This window comes from Monodon monoceros, unplaced genomic scaffold (assembly GCF_005190385.1).
Source record: "Monodon monoceros isolate NGI ecotype Baffin Bay Population unplaced genomic scaffold, NGI_Narwhal_1 Super_Scaffold_18, whole genome shotgun sequence".
In the NCBI taxonomy this organism is placed as follows: Eukaryota; Metazoa; Chordata; class Mammalia; order Artiodactyla; family Monodontidae; genus Monodon; species Monodon monoceros.
This window is the reverse complement of record NW_021703774.1, coordinates 100,671,133-100,694,411: the sequence shown is the minus strand read 5'-3', so window position 1 is coordinate 100,694,411 and position 23,279 is coordinate 100,671,133. Positions and strand designations below refer to the sequence as shown.

Here is a 23,279-nt window from a genome sequence, read left to right as displayed (position 1 = left end):
ACTCTCCACACCTCCCTTCCAGGGAGTCTGTGCAGCCCGCCACTGCCAGGGTCCCGGGATCCAAGGACAACTTCCCCGGAAGAACGCACGGCGCGCCTCAGGCTGGTACAAGGTCACACCGGCCTCTGCCGCCGCAGGCTTGCCCCGGACTCCGTACCCCTCCCTCCCCCCGGCCTGAGTGAGCTGGAGCCCCCGAAGCAGGGGCTCCTTTAACCCCGTCCTGCCTGAGCTAAGAACAGACGCCCTCCAGTGACCTACACGCAGAGGTGGGGCCAATCCAAAGCTGAGTCCCAGGAGCTGTGCGAACAAAGAAGAGAAAGGGAATCTCTCCCAGCAGGCTCAGGAGCAGCGGATTAAATCTCTACAATCAACTTGATGTACACTGCATCTGTGGAATACCTGAATAGACAACGAATCATCCCAAATTGAGGAGGTGGACTTTGAGAGCAAGATTTATTATTTTTTCCCCTTTTCCTCTTTTTGTGAGTGTGTATGCTTCTGTGTGAGATTTTGTCTGTATAGCTTTGCTTTCACCATTTGTCCTAGGGTTCTATCCGTCCGTTTTTTTTACTTCTAAAAAAAATTTTTTTTCTTAATCATTATTTTTTTATTTTAATAACTTTATTTTATTTTACCTTTATTTTATTTTCTTTTATCCTCTTTCTTTCTTTCTTTCTACTTTTTCTCCCTTTTATTCTGAGCCGTGTGGATGAAAGGCTCTTGGTGCTGCAGCCAGGAGTCAGTGCTGTGCCTCTGAGGTGGGAGAGCCAACTTCAGGACACTGGTCCACAAGAGACCTCCCAGCTCCACATTATATCAAACAGCGAAAATCTCCCAGAGATCTCCATCTCAACACCAACACCCAGCTTCACTCACCCTATGCCAAACAATGAGCAAGACAGGAACACAACCCCACCCGATAGGAGAGAGGCTGCCTAAAATCATAATAAGTCCACAGACACCCCAAAACACACCACCAGATGTGGACCTACCCACCAGAAAGACAAGATCCAGCCTCATCCATCAGAACACAGGCACTAGTCCCCTCCACCAGGAAGCCTTCACAACCCACTGAACCAACTTTGGCCACTGGGGACAGACACCAAAAACAACGGGAACTACGAACCTGCAGGCTGCAAAAAGGAGATCCCAAACACAGTAAGATAAGCAAAACAAGAAGACAGAAAAACACACAGCAGATGAAGGAGCAAGATAAAAACCCACCAGACCTAACAAATGAAGAGGAAATAGGCAGTCTACCTGAAAAAGAATTCAGAATAATGATAGTAAAGATGATCCAAAATCTTGGAAATAGAATAGAGAAAATGCAAGAAACATTTAACAAGGATCTAGAAGAACTAAAGATGAAACAAGCAACTATGAAAAACACAATAAATGAAATTAAAAACACTCTAGCAGGGATCAATAGCAGAATAACTGAGGCAGAAGAACGGATAAGTGACCTGGAAGATAAAATAGTGGAAATAACTACTGCAGAGCAGAATAAAGAAAAAAGAATGAAAAGAACTGAGGACAGTCTCAGAGGCCTCTGGGACAACATTAAACGCACCAACATTCGAATTATAGGGGTTCCAGAAGAAGAAGAGAAAAAGAAAGGGACTGAGAAAATATTTGAAGAGATTATAGTTGAAAACTTCCCTAATATGGGAAAGGAAATAGTTAATCAAGTCCAGGAAGCACAGAGAGTTCCATACAGGATAAACCCAAGGAGAAACACGCCAAGACACATATTAATCAAACTGTCAAAAATTAAATACAAAGAAAACATATTAAAAGCAGCAAGGGAAAAACAACAAATAACACACAAGGGAATCCCCATAACCATAACGTTAACAGCTGATCTTTCAGCAGAAACTCTGCAATCCAGAAGGGACTGGCAGGACATATGTAAAGTGATGAAGGAGAAAAACCTACAACCAAGATTACTCTACCCAGCAAGTATCTCATTCAGATTTGATGGAGAAATTAAAACCTTTACAGACAAGCAAAAGCTGAGAGAGTTCAGCACCACCAAACCAGCTTTACAACAAATGCTAAAGGATCTTCTCTAGGACAGAAACACAATAGAAGGAAAAGACCTATAATAACAAACCCAAAACAATTAAGAAAACGGGAATGGGAACATACATACATATAATTACCTTAAATGTAAATGGATTAAATGCTCCCACCAAAAGACACAGACTGGCTGAATGGATACAAAAACTAAGACCCATATATATGCTGTCTACAAGAGACCCACTTCAGACCTAGAGACACATACAGACTGAAAGTGAGGGGATGCAAAAAGATATTCCATGCAAATGGAAACCAAAAGAAAGCTGGAGTAGCAATTCTCATATCAGACAAAATAGACTTTAAAATAAAGACTATTAGAAGAGACAAAGAAGGACACTACATAATGATCAAGGGATCGATCCAAGAAGAAGATATAACAATTGTAAATATTTATGCACCCAACATAGGAGCACCTCAATACATAAGGCAAATACTAACAGCCATAAAAGGGGAAATCGACAGTAACACAATCATAGTAGGGGACTTTAAAACCCCACTTTCACCAACTGACAGATCATCCAAAATGAAAATAAATAAGGAAACACAAGATTTAAATGATACATTAAACAAGACGGACTTGATATTTAAAGGACATTCCATCTGAAAACAACAGAATACACTTTCTTCTCAAGTGCTCATGGTACATTCTCCAGGACAGATCATACCTTGGGTCACAAATCAAGCCTTCGTAAATTTAAGAAAATTGAAATCATATCAAGTATCTTTTCTGATCACAATGCTGTGATACTAGATATCAATTACAGGAAAACAAACTGTAAAAAATACAAACACATGGAGGCTAAACAGTACGCTACTAAATAACGAAGAGATCAATGAAGAAATCAAAGAGGAAATCAAAAAATACCTAGAGACAAATGACAATGAAAACATGACGACCCAAAACCTATGGGATGCAGCAAAAGCAGTTCTAAAGAGGGAAGTTTACAGCAATACAATCCTACCTCAAGAAAGAAGAACATCTCAAATAAACAACCTAACTTTACACCTAAAGCAATTAGAGAAAGAAGAACAAAAAAACCCCAGAGTTAGCAGAAGGAAAGAAATCATAAAGATCAGATGAAAAATAAATGGAAAAGAAGTGAAGGAAACAATAGCAAAACTCAATAAAACTAAAAGCTGGTTCTTTACGAAGATAAACAAAATTGGTAAACCATCAGCCAGACTCATCAAGAAAAAAAGGGAGAAGACTCAAATCAATAGAATTAGAAATGCAAAAGGAGAAGTAACAACTGACACTGCAGAAATACAAAAGATCATGAGAGATTACTACAAGCAACTATATGCCAATAAAATGGACAACCTGGAAGAAATGGACAAATTCTGAGAAAAGCACAACCTTCCGAGACTGACCCAGGAAGAAATAGAAAATATAAACAGACCAATCACAAGCACTGAAATTGAAACGGTGATTAAAAATCTTCCAACAAATAAAAGCCCAGGACCAGACGGTTTCACAGGCGAATTCTATCAAACATTTAGAGAAGAGCTAACACCTATCCTTCTCAAACTCTTACAAAATATAGCAGAGAGAGGAACACTCCCAAACTCATTCTATGAGGCCACCATCACCCTGATACCAAAACTAGACATGTCACAAAGAAAGAAAACTACAGGCCAATATCAGTGATGAACATAGATGCAAAAATCCTCAACAAAATACTAGCAAACAGGGGCTTCCCTGGTGGCGCAGTGGTTGAGAGTCCGCCTGCTGATGCAGGGGACACGGGTTCATGCCCGGGTCCGGGAAGATCCCACATGCTGTGGAGCAGCTGGGCCCATGAGCCATGGCCGCTGAGCCTGTGCGTCCAGAGCCTGTGCTCCGCAACAGGAGAGGCCACAACAGTGAGAGGCCCGCGTGTCACACACACAAAAAAAATACTAGCAAACAGAATCCAACAGCACATTAAAAGGACCATACACCATGATCAAGTGGGGTTTATTCCAGGAATGAAAGGATTCTTCAATATACTCAAATCAATCAATGTGATACACCATCTTAACAAACTGAAGAAGAAAAACCATCTGGTCATCTCAATAGATGCAGAGAAAGCTTTCCACAAAATTCAACACCCATTTATGATAAAAACCCTCCAGAAAGTAGGCACAGAGGGAACTTTCCTCAACATAACAAAGGCCATTATCACAAACCCACAGCCAACATCGTCCTCAATGGTGAAAAACTTAAAGCATTTCCACTAAGATCAGGAACAAGACAAGGTTGCCCACTCTCACCACTCTTATTCAACATAGTTTTGGAAGTTTTAGCCACAGCAATCAGAGAAGAAAAGGAAATAAAAGGAATCCAAATCGGAAAAGAAGAAGTAAAGCTGTCACTGTTTGCAGATGACATGATACTATACATAGAGAATCCTAAAGATGCTACCAGAAAACTACTAGAGCTAATCAATGAATTTGGTAAAGTAGCAGGATACAAAATTAACGCACAGTAATCTCTGGCATTCCTATACACTAATGATGAAAAATCTTAAAGTGAAATCAAGAAAACACTCCCATTTACCACTGCAACAAAAAGAATAAAATATCTAGCAATAAACCTACCTAAGGAGACAAAAGACCTGTATGCAGAAAATTATAAGACACTGATGAAAGAAATTAAAGATGATACAAATAGATGGAGAGACATACCATGTTCTTGGATTGGAAGAATCAACATTGTGAAAATGACTATACTACCCAAAGCAATCTACAGATTCAATGCAATCCCTATCAAACTACCACTGGCATTTTTCACAGAACTAGAACAAAAAATTTCACAATTTGTATGGAAACACAAAAGATCCCAAAAAGCCAAAGCAATCTTGAGAATGAAAAACGGAGCTGGAGAAATCAGGCTCCCTGACTTCATACTATACTACAAAGCTACAGTAATCAAGACAGTATGGTACTGGCACAAAAACAGAAAGATAGATCAACGGAACAGGATAGAAAGCCCAGAGATAAACCCACACACATATGGTCACCTTATCTTTGATAAAGGAGGCAGGAATGTATAATGGAGAAAGGACAGCCTCTTCAATAAGTGGTTCTGGGAAAACTGGACAGGTACATGTAAAAATATGAGATTAGATCACTCCCTAACACCATACACAAAAATAAGCACAAAATGGATTAAAGACCTAAATGTAAGACCAGAAACTATCAAACTCTTAGAGGAAAACATAGGCAGAACACTCTGTGACATAAATCACAGCAAGATCCTTTTTGACCCACCTTCTAGAGAAATGGAAATAAAAACAAAAATAAACAAATAGGACCTAATGAAACTGCAATGCTTTTGCACAGCAAAGGAAACCATAAACAAGACAAAAAGACAGCCCTCAGAATGGGAGAAAATATTTGCAAATGAAGCAACTGACAAAGGATTAGTCTCCAAAATTTACAAGCAGCTCATGCAGCTCAATAACAAAAAAACAAACAACCCAATCCAAAAATGAGCAGAAGACCTAAATAGACATTTCTCCAAAGAAGATATACAGACTGCCAACAAACACATCAAAGAATGCTCAACATCATTAATCATTAGAGAAATGCAAATCAAAACTACAATGAGATATCATCTCACACCAGTCAGAATGGCCATCATCAAAAAATCTAGAAACAATAAATGCTGGAGAGGGTGTGGAGAAAAGGGAACACTCTTGCACTGCTGGTGGGAATGTGAATTGGTACAGCCACTATGGAGAACAGTATGGAGGTTCCTTAAAAATCTACAAATAGAACTACCATATGACCCAGCAATCCCACTACTGGGCATATACCCTGAGAAAACCATAATTCAAAAAGAGTCATGTACCAAAATGTTTATTGCAGCTCTATTTACAATAGCCAGGAGATGGAAACAACCTAAGTGTCCATCATCGGATGAATGGATAAAGAAGATGTGGCACATATATACAATGGAATATTACTCAGCCATAAAAAGAAACGAAATTCAGCTATTTGTAATGAGGTGGATGGACCTAGAGTCTGTCATACAGAGTGAAGTAAGTCAGAAAGAGAAAGACAAATACCGTATGCTAACACATATATATGGAATTTAAGAAAAAAAAATGTCATGAAGAACCTAGGGGTAAGACAGGAATAAAGACACAGACCTACTAGAGAATGGACTTGAGGATATGGGGAGGGGAAAGGGTAAGCTGTGACAAAGTGAGAGAGTAGCATTGACATATATACACTACCAAATGTAAAACAGATAGCTAGTGGGAAGCAGCCGCATAGCACAGGGAGATCAGCTCGGTGCTTTGTGACCGCCTGGAGGCGGGGGATAGGGAGCGAGAGGCAAGAGGGAAGAGATTTGGGAACATATGTATATGTATAACAGATTCACTTTGTTATAAAGCAGAAACTAACACACCATTGTAAAGCAGTTATACTCCAATAAAGATGTAAAAAATTAAAATAAAATAAAATAAAACTGCCATTTTTATTCCACTCCTCCAACTCCAAGAAATCTATTCGTTCGCCTCACCTCATTCCAAAAGCCACTTCTGAACAATCCCAGCCCACTGTAAACACTGTCTCCTTAACATCTTGTGTATGATTTGTTCCATGTTATCTTCTCCTCAGAGCCGAGTCAGAATGTTAGAAAAAGATAACATGTACTCCAAGCCTTTAATTTTGCAGATTAGCAAACCAAGAATTAGAAAGGCTCGATGATTGGTCCACTGATACACCACTTGTAAGTAGCACAGCCAAGACTTACCCACAGGCCCTTTGTAATTATTCTGTGGTCATTCCCGTGTTTCTACAACATTAGCCTGCCTTCCGATTAGAGGCTAACACCCTGCTTTCTTCTTCTGACGTCACAAAACATCTCAGTTAACATCTACTGAACACCTGCACTGTTTTTCACAATTTCTCATTTCAACCTCTAAAAACCCAAGGAGACAGGTGTCCTTAACTCCACTTTATAGTGAGAAAAGTGAGGCTTAAGATGCTAAACCACCCCCAAGGTCACCACCTAATAAATCCTGGCACCAGGATTTGAGCCCAGGTCTGTCTGATTCCACAGCCTATGCTCTTAACCACTACAAATAGGAGCTCCTCCACTATGGACACCAACCAGGCCCTGCAGAGACATTCACTTTCTGATAGGGGCAGTCTGATTAGATCTGACATACGGGATAATTTATTTTGTTTTGAAGCCATGGAGGCAAGGCTCAATCAGCAGTTTTCTTTTACTTCATTCATTCATTATTTATTAGCACCTACCATGTGCCAGGCACTGTTCAGAGAGCTGGGGACACAGCAGTGAACTAAACATGACACTGTTTTCATGGAGTTTACCTTCTAATGAGAGACAGACAATATATGATGTGTCAAATGGTGGTAAATCCTGTGAAGGAAAAATAAAGCAGGTTAAAGAGAAAGAATGATGAGAGGAGAAATGTTATTTTAGATAGGGTGGTCAGGGAACGTGTGATATTACGATTTATAAGAAATATGTAATTGGTCTTCATCCTGTTTCTGGCACAAAGCTCTTAAAACCTTTGGAATTTCCTAAGTGACAAGAGAGAGAAAGGTGTCTTTTGTTATGTTAATGAGGTCAGTTTTAGACCCCACCTAAAGATGGGGGGGGGTGGCTGTCAGGAGAGCTAACCACGTGATTAGAGGATCGGAAATTTCAGTCCCATCCCCTACCCCTATCCATCCTCGGGAGATTACCAGTGGCCAATGATTTGATCAATTGTGCCTACGTGAAGAAGCTTCCATAAGAACCCAAAAGGACAAGGTCCAGAGAGCTTCTGGTTGGTGAACACATGGAGGTGCTGGGAGAGTGGGGCACCTGGAGAGGGCATGGAAGCTCTGCTCCCCTTTCTCACATACTTTGCCCTATGCCTCTCTTTCATCTGGCTGTTCCTGACTTATAGCCTTTTATAATAAAGTGGTGATCTAATAAGTAAAATGTTTCTCTGAGTTCTGTGAGCTGCTCTTAGCAAACTAATCAAATTCAAGGTGGGGTCATGGGAATCTCTGATTTATAGCCAGCCTGGTCAGAAGTACAGGTAACAGTGTGGACCTGCGACTGGAACTGGTGTCTGAAGTCCAAGGAGGAGGTCCTGGGAACCTCCAATCTGCAGCCAGTGAGTCAAAATCCCAGGTAATAACCTGGGCTTTTGACTGGTGAATGAAGTGGACAGTGGTCTTTGAGTCCTTAACCTGTGGAAGATGATGCTATCTCTGGGTGGACAATAGATAGTGTCAGAGCTGAGCTGAATTCTTAGACACCCTGCCAGTGTCTGAGAATTGCTTGGTGGTGTGGAGGGAACACACTCCCCCAAAGTGGGATCAGTGACCAGAACCCTTTTTAGAAGGACTCTCAGATGAGATGACATTTGAGCACAGTGATGAGAGGCAGAGCTATGAATAGCTGAAGGAAAAGCATGCAAGGCAGTGGGGATAGCACGTGCAAAGGTCCTGCACTGACAGCATGCTTGGTGTGTTCTGGGAACAGACTACAGTATAATATAGTGGAAAGGGTGGGGACCCAGCCTACCTGGGTTCAAATCTCTGCCCTGCCTCTTTCCAGTGGCGTAACTGTGGGCAACTCAATAAACACCTCCATGCCTCGTCTATAAAGTAGAGATAATGATTCTACTTCCCTAATGGGGTTGTTATGAGGATTAAGTTAATAACATATAAAGCACTTAATACCTATGTTCTTAGGGTTCAGGAAATGGTAGCTTTGATTTTTAACTAGGTCATTGACAACAGCTCCATTCAAGACAATTTACTTCCAATTTGATGGTTTTGAATCCCAGGGTTAAATTATGCTGCAGCTTTGAACATGGCCAATAACATCCTACTAAGCCTTTGACTTCCTTGGCTGGGCTTCCTGTCCTGATGAGGAGGGCTCTGTAGGAACCATACTGATGTTAGCACAAAAAGAGAGGGGGGCAAATGCCTCTACCATCACTGTTACACTAACATAAATGAGTTCTACACCCAACCTAGCCCCCACCGCAAGAACTGGATGCTTCTTCAGAAGTATAATTTACCACCCCTTGGATTTAAGTCATTGGTTTCAAAGGACCAGATCCCCACCAGCACCACTGAGAGAAGCAAGTGGTAGTTTCTTTTTTTTTTTTACTTTTTGGCCGCACCTCACGGCATGTGGAACTTCCCCAACCAGGGATGGAACCCGTGCCCCCTGCAGTGGAAGCGCGGAGGTCTTAGCCACTGGACCGCCAGGGAAGTCCACAAGTGGTAATTTCAACTGCTGTTTTGAAAAGGGTTAAAAACCTCTCTGCAAAATTAAGACAGTAATTTAATTTTTTAAAAATCCTTTCTCCAATGTCCTTTTTGTCTAAACTAAACATTTCTTTTCAAAGAAATAGGAACATCAAAGCAAAACTTAAGAGTCTGGCCTGGCAGTCTCCAGACTGTTCCTTAGAGCACAGCCCCAAAGCAACTCTAGAAGGTCCAGTGAGCAGCCCTGTAGATGGGCCCAGAGCCAAGGGAAGATGTCAGGGCCACAAGGAAATTCTGCTCCTCTGCCCCATACCCTCTCCCCCAGCTCTTTTCTTTAATGCTGTGTTTACTTTTCATCTTTGCAGTCCGATGGGTTAAAGGGCAAACCACAGGCAGAGAGAAACCACAGCAAGCCCCAGCCTTTTAGAGGTAAAATGGGAGTCTTCCCAAACCACTTTTAAGGCTGAGGAGAACCCATGGTTGCTGCTTCAAGTCAGACAATTAAAGATCAAGTCAGACAATTAACGATGTCAGTGTTCTAGTCTGACAGGTCTAGAATGAGGCTTTTTAAAAATCAGATTCTCCTTCTAGACATATCTGATGGTTTTCCCTTTTTAATGCCATAAATGTATATTTAACTGGATTTATAAGAAATCCACAAATCTTGCTTCTTCTCATTTATTTATTCATCCAACAATATTTATCTAGTGCCTGCTCAGTCAGTGCAGGACTCTTCTAGGTGTGAGGATTCAACAGGGAATAAAACATATAAAAATTCCTGCCCTTGTGGAGCTTACATTCTAGTCAGGGGAGACCAACTATAAACAAGATATATAATTATACGTGAGGTAGAGATAAATGCTAAGAAAACAAATAAAGCAGAGAAGAGAGAAAGGAAGTATTTGGGAGTCTTTGGGTTTTTTTTGTTTATTTTGTGTTGAATAAGGACCTACAAGAAATGAGCTCTGTAGAAAACCATAATTCAAAAAGACACATGCACCCCGATGTTCACTGCAGCTCTATTTACAGTAGCCAGGACACGGAAGCAACCTACATGCCCATCGACAGACGAATGGATAAAGAAGATGTGGCACATATATACAATGGAATATTACTCAGCCATAAAAAGGAACAAAATTGGGTCACATGTAGAGACGTGGATAGACCTAGAGACTGTCATACAGAGTGAAGTAAGTCAGAAAGAGAAAAACAAATATTGTATATTAATGCACATACGTGGAACCTAGAAAAATGGTACAGATGAACTAGTTTTCAGGACAGAAATTAAGACACAGATGTAGAGAACAAACGTATGGACACCAAGGGGGGAAAGCGGTGGGGGGTGGGAGTGGTGGTGGTATGATGAATTGGGAGATTGGGACTGACATGTATACAATGATGTGTATAAAATGGATGACTAATAAGAACCTGCTGTATAAAAAAATAAATAAAATTAAATGAGCTCTGTAGATATTTGGGAGGAAAACATTCCAAGCAAAGAAAACAGCACATGCAAAGGCCCTGAGACAGAGTGTGTCTAGTATGAGGAAGGTAAAGCAGGTCAAGCAGCTGGAGCAGAGTAAACAAGCCAGAAAGCAGAGAAGTGAGGTCAAAGGGGTAACAGGCAAGGGAGTCACCGGCTGGTTGTATAGGGCTTTATGGATCATTATAAGGATTGGGGTTTTTACTCTGAGAAAGGCAGGAACAAGAGAGTGTTTTAATCAGAGGAATAACAGCATCTGACTTAGGTTTTATCGGGGCCATTCTGGCTACTGGGTGGAGAATACTACAGAGGGGCAGAGGGAAGCAGTACTCCCAGCTGTGCAGTCTTGGGCAGACCACCTAACCTCTCTGTACCTGGTTGTCCTCCTCTTTAGAGGGACCTGAAGAGAATTATTTCTAAGACCCAATCTAATGCTAAACTCTATCATTCTGAGTTGATTATTTCCTTTGTCTTTTCTACAAAAAGTTATAATTTATATCAGCTGTAAACTTGATCTTTCCCCCAAGCTTTAACAGAAATGGAACCAAGTTGAAGAATTCAATTTGACAACATGTATGTCATGCCCATGCCACACACCTAGGATACAAAGATAGTAAGACTCAATCCTGCTCTAGAAGTCTACAATCTGGCAGAAGAAGAAAGTAAGTTCTCACGAGGCAGCAGGAGAAACGCTGCAAGAGAAATACAGGGAGGAAGCAACCAACCACCTGCCAGGGAAGAGCCATGTGAAGCTTCACCAGAAAAGCTGACCATGGAGATAGCCTGGATGAGTAAGCAGGGAGCCACAAGGAAGGAAGGAAAGGAGAGGATGCTAGAGAAGAGACCAGTACTAAAGAAACAGGGCATGAGAGCACAGAGCATGCTCTGGAAACCATAAGGAGTCTGGTATGAGCACAGTGAGGTTCACAGAAGAAGTGAAGGAATGATGGCTGAAAAAGTAGGCTGAGCTACATTGTAAATAACCAGATATCCCATGCCAAGGATAATGGAACAGCAGACACTTTTAAAACGTAAGAAAGGAAAACACAGATCTGTATTTTAGAAGGTACCAATCATAATGGATGAACAATTTGAGATAGAGATGATGAAGCCTGGAAAACCAACAGCAATACGTCTGCAATAGTCCAGGTGAGATGATGATTTGGAAATGGAGATGAAAATGTCAATTGCAGGGTTTGACCTACAGGCCTATTTTGCCAATTCCTACTCTAGAGCTAAGATTGGTGTTTACATGTTAAAATGATGGAGAAAAATCAAAGGAATAATATGTCATGATAAGTTGAAAATTATATGAAATTCTAATTTCTGTGTCCATAAATAAAGTTTCCTGGAACTCGGGGAAAAAAAGAAAATGCCAGTTGAGATCTGCTAAAGGTAAGACACCGTGGGATTTGTGGGATTCAGCTGGGGCAAGTAAGCAAAAGGAAACTGAGTATGCCTGAGGCTCCTAGCTTGATAACTGGTGCCACTTACAGACATGGGAAATAAAGGAGTTGAGACTGGGGACCACAGAGACATTGTATGTCGGGTTTGGGACTTAGTTCTAACAGTAAAACCTACAGAATAGCCAGGTAGCTGCTGGAGATAGGGTATAGCGTATAAAACTGGGAGTTACTGGCATAGGCGTGGCCACTGAAGCATGGAAACATAAACCACTGAACAACCGAGGAGAGGAGGGAAAGGGCAGATGCAAGCTGGAGAACGCCGACCCGCACGGAGCGAGCACTGAGAAGGAAAACTGAAGACAGATCGGGCAGGAAATGGGGAAAACCAGGACAAGTAGTTCCCGGAAACCAAGGTAATAAAACGTGGGGGAGAAAAACAGCAGAGGCACCAAAGAGAGGACAATGAAGATGCTGACTGAATACAAGCACGGAATTTTGCACTTCGCACCTTTTCTGGCGCCCGCCCATCATGGGTCACGGTGCAGTGGGCGTGGGAGCCTGCCTGCCGCAGGCCGAGTTGTTAACCCGAGGTGAGAAGAAAAGAGCCAGTAGCTGCACACCACTGGCCCCGACGGACTACGTTGTTATCAAAGATTCTGTACCATCAGGAAAGTTTTATTCAGCACTCTGGAGGTGTAAGGTGTGAGAAACAGGAACTAGGATCTGTTTTGGTGGTGATCTTCTGGCGGTACAAAGGAGATTTCTTAGTTAACACCTGCGTCTCATGGGACCACTAATCCTGAAACTAGCAGCAGGCTTTATTTAAGAAAGGCTAGTTGCTTCCGACAAGTGCTGAGGACAATATCTTCACCCACACATCATCCAACTCCCAGTTAGGCTTCTCACCTCTGATTCTTCTCACACTAGCATCGCTAGTCTTTCTCCCAGAGCAGAGGAATGCTAATCCACAGGGACTACATCTCCGTTCAAAGCACAGTATAAAGTATAACAAAAAACCATAGCATCAACTACCTGGTATGATGCTGGAACCATAACCTGGCACCATTCAGACAGGAAAAGGCTTTACCAGTAATACCAGATGGGTCCCAAAACACTGAGACCAAGCCCCTCAGTCTCACCAGAAGCTGCCTAACTGCTCTTCTGTTTGCTCTCTGAAAAACAAAAAGGAGCTGAAGGAGGAAGAGTCTTTAATCCTAAAATTATTCTTAATTTTCAATATAGAATGCCTGAAAAGCATTTGAAAACCAACAGAATAACTAGCAGATTTTTTTTAAATGTGCATCTATGGTCCTTTCTCCTTTACCCTCTGAAAAAAAGCAACCCAACCCCCAAATGATCATTTTTCTTGGCCTAATTTCCCTATTTTTGTGATTTATAATTGGAAACAGGCTGTTTTTTCCTGGCTTCAGAGAACAGGATCTTCAGAGCTAAAAGAGTTGCCAACTACAGAACTTCAACCTTAGCAAAATTTCTTTTGCAAATCTCTTACCTGTATAACTACTTGAAATATATATTAATTCCAAAGAAAACATTTAAATGCTTATTATTATGCAAAAGTGAATTTTCTCCTAATAAATTAGACACTCCCCTCTCTCTCCTAGCCTCCCTACTCCGTTAAGCTAAGTGGGACCCTGCTGTGTGTTCAGTTATCTCCCATTTGAACATTACCAAAGCCTTACCCAACAACATATCTATATATGATACTTTCTGGAAGTGGGGTTTTTTTTGGTTTTTTTGTTTGTTTGTTTTTATTTAGTAAAACTGCCTCTACATGAAACCTCCCTGTTTGCCCACACTGAATGAAATTAAAACCTTGAATATCATAGAGAGCAGCCACTCTAATAATGAAATAAAGATGCCTCGAACTGAAAAAGGCATAAGTACCAAAAAAAAAAAAAAAAAAAGAAATGCATCAAGTAGGTCATCCTCCCCCTGGCTCCTGTGTCAAAAACATGATGCATCCAATGGCTGCACGGTATTGTAATGGATAAGTATGATGGACTCAAAACAAAATGGCAGGTGCTACATATTTTTTCGTGATTCACATGGTATATTATGAATACACAACAAGTAACTATCTCTATAAAGACACAAAAATAAGAAAACTAAGAGGAATGTCTGCTCAGAAAGGCTCTGACAAAAAGAGATAGACCAGCAATAGTAAACATGCCCATTTAGAAGATCAGAAACTTCTCCCACACACATAGGGAAGACCTTACACTGCAGTGATGCAAAATGTATGTAATGAGTCAATGGTGCTTTCCCTCGAAGTTGAATTTCATGTGCCAGCCAATTGCACAAAGTAGAATATAACAAAATGAGACGTTTTTTCTTTATGGACACTTGGAAGGAGAGTTTTGTGTTTGAGTATGTTTTGCTTTAAAGAAAAAAAAACAGAAAAGAGATAAAACAACACAGGGAGTATCACACAAAAGTACTTAGGGCACCACATGAACACAGGGTTTTGAGACTGGAATCTAAGTATTTCACCCCAAATAACCTTCCAAGTATTAAAAAAAAAAAAAGCAACGTTCTGCTCCAGCAATCATCATGCAGTTAATTATGAAATGAAATTTGCAAACAGCCACCAGTGTATTTTTGCATCCAATGACCAATTTCATATGTCAAAACACATAAATTACTAAAAATGCTAACTGAATTATACTCCCAAAAGGGAATCTTTTCACACACCAAATGAAATTAAGTATTCATCAAGTTTCCATTAATAAAATAGTATAATAAGAATTTTAAAAAAGAACTCCAAAGTTCTGCTAGACCCTCCACCTGGTCCACTTGGTGTTCTTACCCATCACTGGCGGTTAGTCATCATGCCTGTAAACTCCAGAGCTTCTCCCAGGGCAATCTGATCACAGGAAAACTCAAGGACTAGGATCTGTAAAGACTATTTTCTAAAGATCATTTTTTTTTCAGGGACTAAATCAACTTGAATGTGTTTTTACAAATGGTCCATCTGCAAATTCAAACAAAAACCTGACCTTCAGCATGTACCAGAAAAATGAATTATGTGCTTGGAAGGACATAACAAACAGCACCCAATTCTTCCTTCTTCTGCAAACAGCACCGAATTCTTAAGTCCCTTTTCTCCCAGAGCCCAGTGTCCTAGAGGTAGGGAAAGTATATGCTTCTGGATTACCATCCTTTTCCTTAAAGTGAAGACAGAGCTAACACTTCAGACTTGATTCTAAATTATTACTGTGGCAACAATTTAACATTAAATCCTAAAAATGAACTTTTATATCACTCTGAGTCCTCTTCCCAGACTTGAAGCTTTCAGCATTAAAGGAATTACCAGCACTAACAACAGACTTTAATCTTTTTTTTCTTATAATTATCTTAAACAGGAGATATCAGGATAGCCTAAGGGTGTGCTTCTGGAGCCCACGTTTCAGACCTTCAGGGATAATCTCAATTTTAAATATGGTCTCCATCCCTTATGCCCCTACTTGTCAGCCTATTAAGTCTTGCTGTTTGGCCTGGAAAACTGAAGGATAAAACAAGTAAAATAAGGTCCAAATAAGAGGGGCCTCAACGCAGAAATTTTACGAATGTTGCTTCAAACATTAAATACTGCACACATCTTGGTTGAGAAATAAAAATTTCTCCCTAAGAGAAGGAAGAATGCTCAGAAATCTGTGCTAAATCTTAAAACTTTGCAGAGAAAATAAATCCCAATGTCAGTTAACAAACAAATGTGCTATTTCAAAAGATATAAAAGAAATCTAGAAGTGGACAGAGCCCAGGAAATGGACCCAAATCCTTTTTTGTAAGGCACTTCCAAGCTGTGTTGATTTATTTCTGCTTTACTAGAAACCAAACAAATTAGCAAAAGCTTGTGTTTTATGAAATGCTACAAAAAGACAATGCTATCATTCCAAGTGTTACTCTGAAGATGTGGAACCAGAGAAATTACTGCCATGAATCTTGGTGCAGTAATTCTCTTCCAAAGCCACAAATGCCTTAGATTCACTCTTCTATATTCCAAATTATCCATGTTCCTAAAGGCAATATAAGATTGCTTTTAAGTTAAAGACCCTTAAAAACATTATCTAACTTGAGTCATGCAAAGTTCCAAAAGTAGTTAACATTTTTTAAGTTTCAAAATTTCAAAAGAAGTTGAAAAACATAAGAAAAACACTCCAGTGGACAGACAGAAACAGTGATAAAATCATTTTCAAAATAACTGTTGAGTAAAAAAAAAAAAAAAAAAATGAAAAAAATGAAGACTGTCCTCATTAACTAATGAACCTGACGATTATAATTAGTTTTTGTCCAATAGCAATGAAAGAAGAAAAAAAATACATTTTCAAAATGGATTATCAAGAACAGGGGTAATTTTAAATGACCACAGAGCAAATTCATCCAGGAAAAATATTACAGCAATGTTAACTGTTAGCAGTCATCCTCTAAATTTTAACAGTTCTGTCTGTTAAGCTTAAGATGTAAAGTCAGGAATTTCCACAAATTTACGATCCCAAGAAATTGGTCATCACTTAGGTACTAAAGAAGTCAGCAGAGATCACCTTCTTAGTATTCAAAGGACATTTGAGTTCCCTAGGCACTTAGGCCCAGAGCAGGCCCTCAGAAAAGCAAGAGTCACCTGACTTTTACAAGATACAATCAAGTTTGCATGTAAAAAAGAAAGATTAATTCCTTTGAGTCTTCAAAAGAATGGGACAATAGTTCTCTTTAAGCAAAAAATTTTGTCAATGTGTATAAGCTTTCCTAAGCCCTAGGAAGCCTTAAGGCCTCCTGCTGTCAGAGGACTGAAAGAGGATAGTTAATTTGCCAAACTCCAACACCAGGAACCTTAAGCCTATTAGGGAGTTGGGGCCTGATAAATGTTTGCTGAATAAGTAAACTAGATGAGACCCTGGAAGACTAAATTAGACTCTAAACAAAATGCTACTCTGAAGTGTAACTGCAATGCTGAGATTTAGAAAGAAAGAACTAAATTTGAAAGGTATTTTAAAACAGGATCCACGTGCTTCCCTGGTGGCGCAATGGTTAGGAATCCTCCTGCCAATGCAGGGGACATGGGTTCGAGCCCTGGTCTGGGAGGATCCCACATGCTGCGGAGCAACTAAGCCTGTGCACCACAACTACTGAGGCTGCGCTCTAGAGCCCGTGCTCCTCAACAGGAGTAGCCACCGCAGTGAGAAGCCCGCGCACCGCAACAAAGACCCAACGCAGCCATAAATAAATAGATAAATAGATAGATAGATAAATAGATAGATAAATAAGTAAATAGGAACGAATTATAAAAAATAAAATAGGGCTTCCCTGGTGGCGCAGTGGTTGAGAGTCCGCCTGCCGATGCAGGGTACACGGGTTCGTGCCCCGGTCCGGGAAGATCCCACATGCCACGGAGCGGCTGGGCCCGTGAGCCATGGCCGCTGAGCCTGCGCGTCCAGAGCCTGTGCTCCGTAACGGGAGAGGCCACAGCAGTGAGAGACCCGTGTACCGCAAAAAAATAAATAAATAAAAATAAAGTAGGATCCACCTGACCCCTAACTTGGTAAATAAAGTTAAGTCCCTACTACCTGATACTCAAGAAACAAGAAAGGAAGCTGGCCTACAAAATTCAGACAAAGATTGAAAACCTTTTTTAAAAGTTTAACTGTTTTTGCAAGCATGTTAATTCCTAAATATGGTTTATATATTTATCTATAGACACACTGTATCTATACTCAACAAATATGATACTTCTGAACTATTGCCATACTAAAATACAAGCCTCTGAAAAATGCACTGGAATAGAAATGCTGTTACTCAGCATAACAATCCCTTATTGTCTTGCACTCAGATGTTAATGAAAAATGATAATGACAGGACTGTGAGTACACCAACCTCCCTGAGAACAAATTCACTATATCCAGTTTTCTACAAAGGACAAATGAGCATCATTACAAAAGGATTCACAATGGATCTCTCCAGACTCCCAGTTCTCCTAGATAATCTGAAATATCATTCAAAGTACACAAAATTATTTTACATATGCCTCTTAAGGAAAACAAATGGCAATAAACTGTGTGTGTACTTAATATCTGTCTGGACACCAGAGAGTCCTTGACATATATCCAACATGTAGGCCCTGTCGTCAGTCATTCTTAACAGTAATCAGTTGAAATTAAACCCAGTTCTCCATAGTCAACTCGGAAGGCAACTTGGTTACTTTGCTAGATAAAGCCACACATTGTCCATTCCTGAAATGTATGTTTAATACTCTAAAAACTGGTTTAGGTGCCTAACGGACATCAGTACATAGTGTGTTATGCTCCCCCTATTGGTTAATATTCAACATAACAATGAATTCCCCAGGGGTTGCCTTTGAAGTGCTGGGGTTCAAAAGTAAGTTGGTGATTTTTATGTGTAAAAACATGAGCTGGATCAACAGTTGTTAAGCAAAGCTGCCATGTAATGGTCAGATTCCATCAAAACAGGAAAAATTAAAGTTGACAAAGACAAACTGAAGAGCTGAAAACATGCTGAAGCCTTGAAACACTAAACAATGCAGAATTAAAGCCAAAAGCAGAGAACATCAAGAAACAGAGCAACATCCTTTAGCTGACACAATGGCATGAAATCAATTTCATTTTAATAGCCCTTAAGGGGGTAAGAATTATTTCCCTGCCTTCTGTGCCAACCCCAAGCTGTTTCCTAAGGAAGCCATGTAACACTGACCAACGATGTCCGGAGAATTAATAAAAGAAATGAAGATTAAAGATCCGAACTAATTAATACAAATCAGAGTTCTATGTATAATTACTTGGGGTCAGTTTCAGAGGAGTTGTAATTTGGCGCCCCCCTGGGCAGATCACCTAAATTAATCACAGATACCTGATTTGTGTTTCAGGAGATTTGTGCTCAACTCAAATGGGAAGCTGAAGGATGGGAGAAGACGCCCGGACTCACTGCACACAAATCTGACTGCACTTGCTGCTCTCTGCTGAGTGACTAAGCTAGCCCTGCAATCAGACAGAACTAACAGTTGTGTAATAGCTTGGGCAAGGATCTAACCTCTAGTGTCTTACCTGTAAAATAGGGCTATTAATAGTGTTTTTTCCAGAGGGTTGGTGTAACGATTAAATGCCCTAAGTATTAGGAGAGTGTCTGGCACAGAGTTTGAGCCCAATAAACGTGAGCTATTATTATTACCGGAAATTAATAGCTAATTTCACACTGAAGTACCTGTTTGCAATCTAAAGTACCATTTCAGAAAAATTAAAAGGTCTTGACATGTGCTTTGCTACTTGTAGAGACTTTTCTCCTCCCAAACCGCTCGCGTACTCCTCTTGGAAGGGATGCGGAGTTCAGAAAAAGCCTGGTTCCCTATCTCTGTCTGTCATTCCTACCATCCCGTACCCTCCCTGCTCTTCTCGTCCCCAATGGGCTCAGGACAAGCACCGCTAATAGCCATGCAGCGCTTGCCTGGCGCCGGGCACTGCTCTAGTACTTTATATATTTTAAATCATTCAATCCTCACAGTAACCTTATGAGGCCAATACTGTTATTATTCCCATTTCACAGCTAAGAGAAATTCCCATTTCTCTCAGCTCTTTTTGTAGGCACATTAAGTTCTACTCTGTCAAAGTAATTCAAGCTTGACAAGCCGGTTCCCTACACTAAATGATTCTGGAAAGTGAGGCAAACGCCCTAATAAGAACAAGACTGCAAGAAGATTCTCCTAGCAACAGTCCAACTTTCCAGCGTATTCTAACCAAGTAAGCTGGCTAAGGTGGCTAGTAAGTTAACGCGGGAAGGAGGATTCTCTGCGGGGCTCCGAGCTGCAGCGCTCGGCGCCTCCAGCACAGCACCCCGAGGGCGCGGCCCGCAGGGAGCGTAGCTCACGTTGGTGCTCGAGTCCCGGGGCCGCAGCCTCTACAACGGCAACTGCGTGCAAACCCACAACAAATCTCTCCCACCGACGCTGTCACGAGCGCAGTGGGAAGTGGCCAGCGCGCCCCGCGGAGGTCAGAAGAAACCGCGGAAAGGAAGAGTGAGGGCAGGCGCGGAGTAGATGTCTTCTCCAGCACAGTGCAGCGCCCCGAGCGCTGCCCACCCCGGGGCGGCCGCTGCCCACGCACCTAGGAGTGTAAACACTAACAGACCAACGCCGCCCCCACAAGTCCGGGGGTCCGGGCGGCCGGAGCGACCCCCGGCCGGGAAACAGGCGCGGACCACCGCGCAACGCCGACAGGCACCGCGCAGCCTGCAGAGCCCTCGGCCGGAACGGGTGCTGGGCTAGCGGTGCGGCCAAGGGCGTCCCGGCGCCGGCGGCAGTGCCGCGGGGCCGAGCCGGCGCGTACCTTGGATGCGATGTGTCAAGCGGAGATCCACCCGCCACAAGCTGGAGCAAAGCAGAACGAAGTTTCCCCGCCCCGCGCCCGGCGGCGGCGAGCTCCGGCAGCTGCTGCGCCGCGGCGCAACTACGCCATCCGGACCCGCCGGGGACTTTCTCCTCCTGCAGGGAGCTCAGGGAATCGCGCAGGGAAAGTGGCCGGGCACGAGAGCCGCCGACTTCCCTCCCTCACGCACTGGGAAGAGGAAAGCGCCGCTCGGCGTCCCCGAAACCCTCGATTACCCCCATCGGGCCGACCCAGCGCACTCGCTCCCCCTCACACACGCGGGCGGGGACGGGCAGGACGCCACAGCAATCAGCGTGCGGGGGGAAGGGCGCTCCTCCTCCGCGGTCCCCCCGGGAGCTCCGGGCCGCGGAGAAACTCCTCCTCCCGCCGCCCGCCTCCTCTCTCTCTCTCCTCCTCCTTTTCCTCTCAGGCTGACGGATGAACCCTGAGCGCTGCCACAGCTTGCCTTTCCCTTCGGACCGCGGAGGGAGGGAGAGGAGAGGAGTACCGGGAACTGCTGTGCTGCTGTGCGCCCAGGCTGGGGCGTCGGGTGGGGGGGTCCCAGTCGTCGGGGAAGAGCCGGATTGGGGCGGGGGTGCGGGGGGGTGGAACGTGGGCGCGAGCTGCAGGGATTCCCTCCCTTAAACTAGGTCCTTCCAACTTCTCAGGGCTCTCTGGAAGAGTTAGTTGGGTTATTTGGTTCCCTCCGTCTTGATCTAAAAATTCTAAAACCTCCAGTAATCTGATCACGCCCTCTTGCCCACTCGCTAGCAAACGTCCCCACGCACACATTCATTCTGCCCCTGGTTGTTTTCCCGCCTCCAATGCTGTTTGCTCTCTCAAGATGCGCTCCGATGGTGGGTCTTGCCTCCTCATCTTTAACAGCTGAGAGTGCATTACCCAGCCATTGCCCCCGCTCGCTAAATAAATGAATACAAATAAAGGAGTCAGGTCAGCGTTACTGGCATTACCCTAAGGTGGGCGCGATATAAGCGAAGGTGTTGGCGGCGTGCAACTCCCTGCGTACATGCGCGGATGAACTGGTCGCTGCAAGAGTTGACGAATGCTGTCATCAGTATGCCACTTTGATACTCCTTTTTTACACCTGGTTTGTCTATTAAAAGATATGCTTAAATCAAAGGGCACTGTTTTACCAAGAGGCTGGTGAAATGACTCTGGGCTGACAGGTTTCAGAGACCAGACTTCCAGTCCTGACTCTGCCCTTCGACGAGCTGTGGAACCTTGGACGATCGGCTTAAACTCTCCAAGTCTGTTTTCTCCTCCGTAAAATCAGGAGCTTGGCCTAGGAGACCTCTTCCAGTCCTAAAATGTTATGGTCCTAGGCCTTCAAAACGTTGGAAAGTAGAATGGGGAGGTTTCTGATATTATTACTTACGCAGTATTATTATTTGGAAAGTTACTGGGTTTCCCTACTTGGAGAGAAGAGGAAGTGTTTCTCCTCCTTTTTCGCTTGTACCTATACATACAGAACTCACCCAATTGGAGATAGTTTGACAAAAGTCAAATCATTATTGATCAACTGGATTCCTGCAAAAATCTCTAAAATGAACAATTCATTCCTTACCAATATTTATTGAACACCTACTGTGTGAGAGGCTTGAGTGAGGCCTTGGAGAAACCCATAGGCATAATGCCCTGTTGGAGCAACAGTCTAGGTAGAGTTAGCCTCAGCTGTGATACAGTCTCTCTAGATTCAAGGCCTTAGATTTCTCATAGACTCAAATGACATAGTATTCGTGCCTCAAATTGTCAAGTTTTAGTTTCAAGAGCAGACATGAACACATGAGTTGTGTTTGGATATTTAATCCTACATTCAAACATATCAATCACGTTAAGGCTTTTTAATTTCTAAATAAAATGGCATAGAAAAAAAAAAGAAAAAAAAATGGCATAGAAGAGAGAGAAAAACCAAGTCCTGGATAACTTAACAGTGTCTTGTGTTTAAAGAGTGATGAAGTAACTGTTCACAGTAGTCAGATTCTCAATAGTGTAACCAGTTATGTGTAACTCAACAGTGAACACTTACTCTGTGCCAGGCAGAGTTCTAAACATTCTACACATATGAACACATTTACTTCTCACAGCCCTATAAGGCTGTATACAAACTGAGGCCTATGTAGGAACCTACCTATATACTGAAGGCCTTACAACTTGCTAAGGTAGTACAGCTAATAAGTGGGAAAGTCAGGATTCAAACCCACATCCATCTAGCTCTGAGCCCAAGTCTTCAACCAACAGGACATACCACCTGTCATCAAAAGCTTTACATTATTGGCAAAATGAAAGGTTTGGGGGGTTTGTTTGGTTGGCTGGGTTTTTTTTTTTCTCAAAACATCTTTAAAATTTTGGGCTATTTAATTATTTTCTGTAGATGATACGGAAAAACACAAGAAATTATATCAGTATTTGCAAAACCAACAATGTCTACATAGGTGTTTTCTCTAAATATTTACACTAATAATGTGATATTATTTGCAGAAATACAGACTCCTGAAGCATAGAGAAAAGGTTTAAAACAAACTAAAAATTCTGGTTCCCCAGCAAAGCTCTAGAAAAGGGGTTTCCCCTACATTTTAATAATGCAATATTAACTGATTTCTAGGGGGAATGAATCCTCTCCTTTCATTGGTCTCTTACAAATTAGGACTTTGTTCAAGTTACAGTATT

At 42.1% G+C, this 23,279-nt stretch overlaps 1 protein-coding gene across 4 annotated transcripts in view; it reads right to left on the bottom strand.

Moving 5' to 3' along the window:
• TGFBR3 (transforming growth factor beta receptor 3) overlaps positions 1-20,767 on the bottom strand; it is a 207,248-nt gene extending 186,481 nt beyond the window's left edge. For 2 of the 4 annotated variants that reach the window (XM_029228505.1, XM_029228503.1), the window contains exon 1: positions 20,553-20,767. The gene's annotated coding sequence lies outside the window, so the exon portion shown is untranslated. Of the gene's footprint in view, positions 1-635; positions 717-20,552 lie in introns of those variants that run through there. The other 2 variants (XM_029228501.1, XM_029228502.1) reach the window with 2 other exon arrangements.
• Between the last annotated feature and the right edge of the window lie 2,512 nt (positions 20,768-23,279).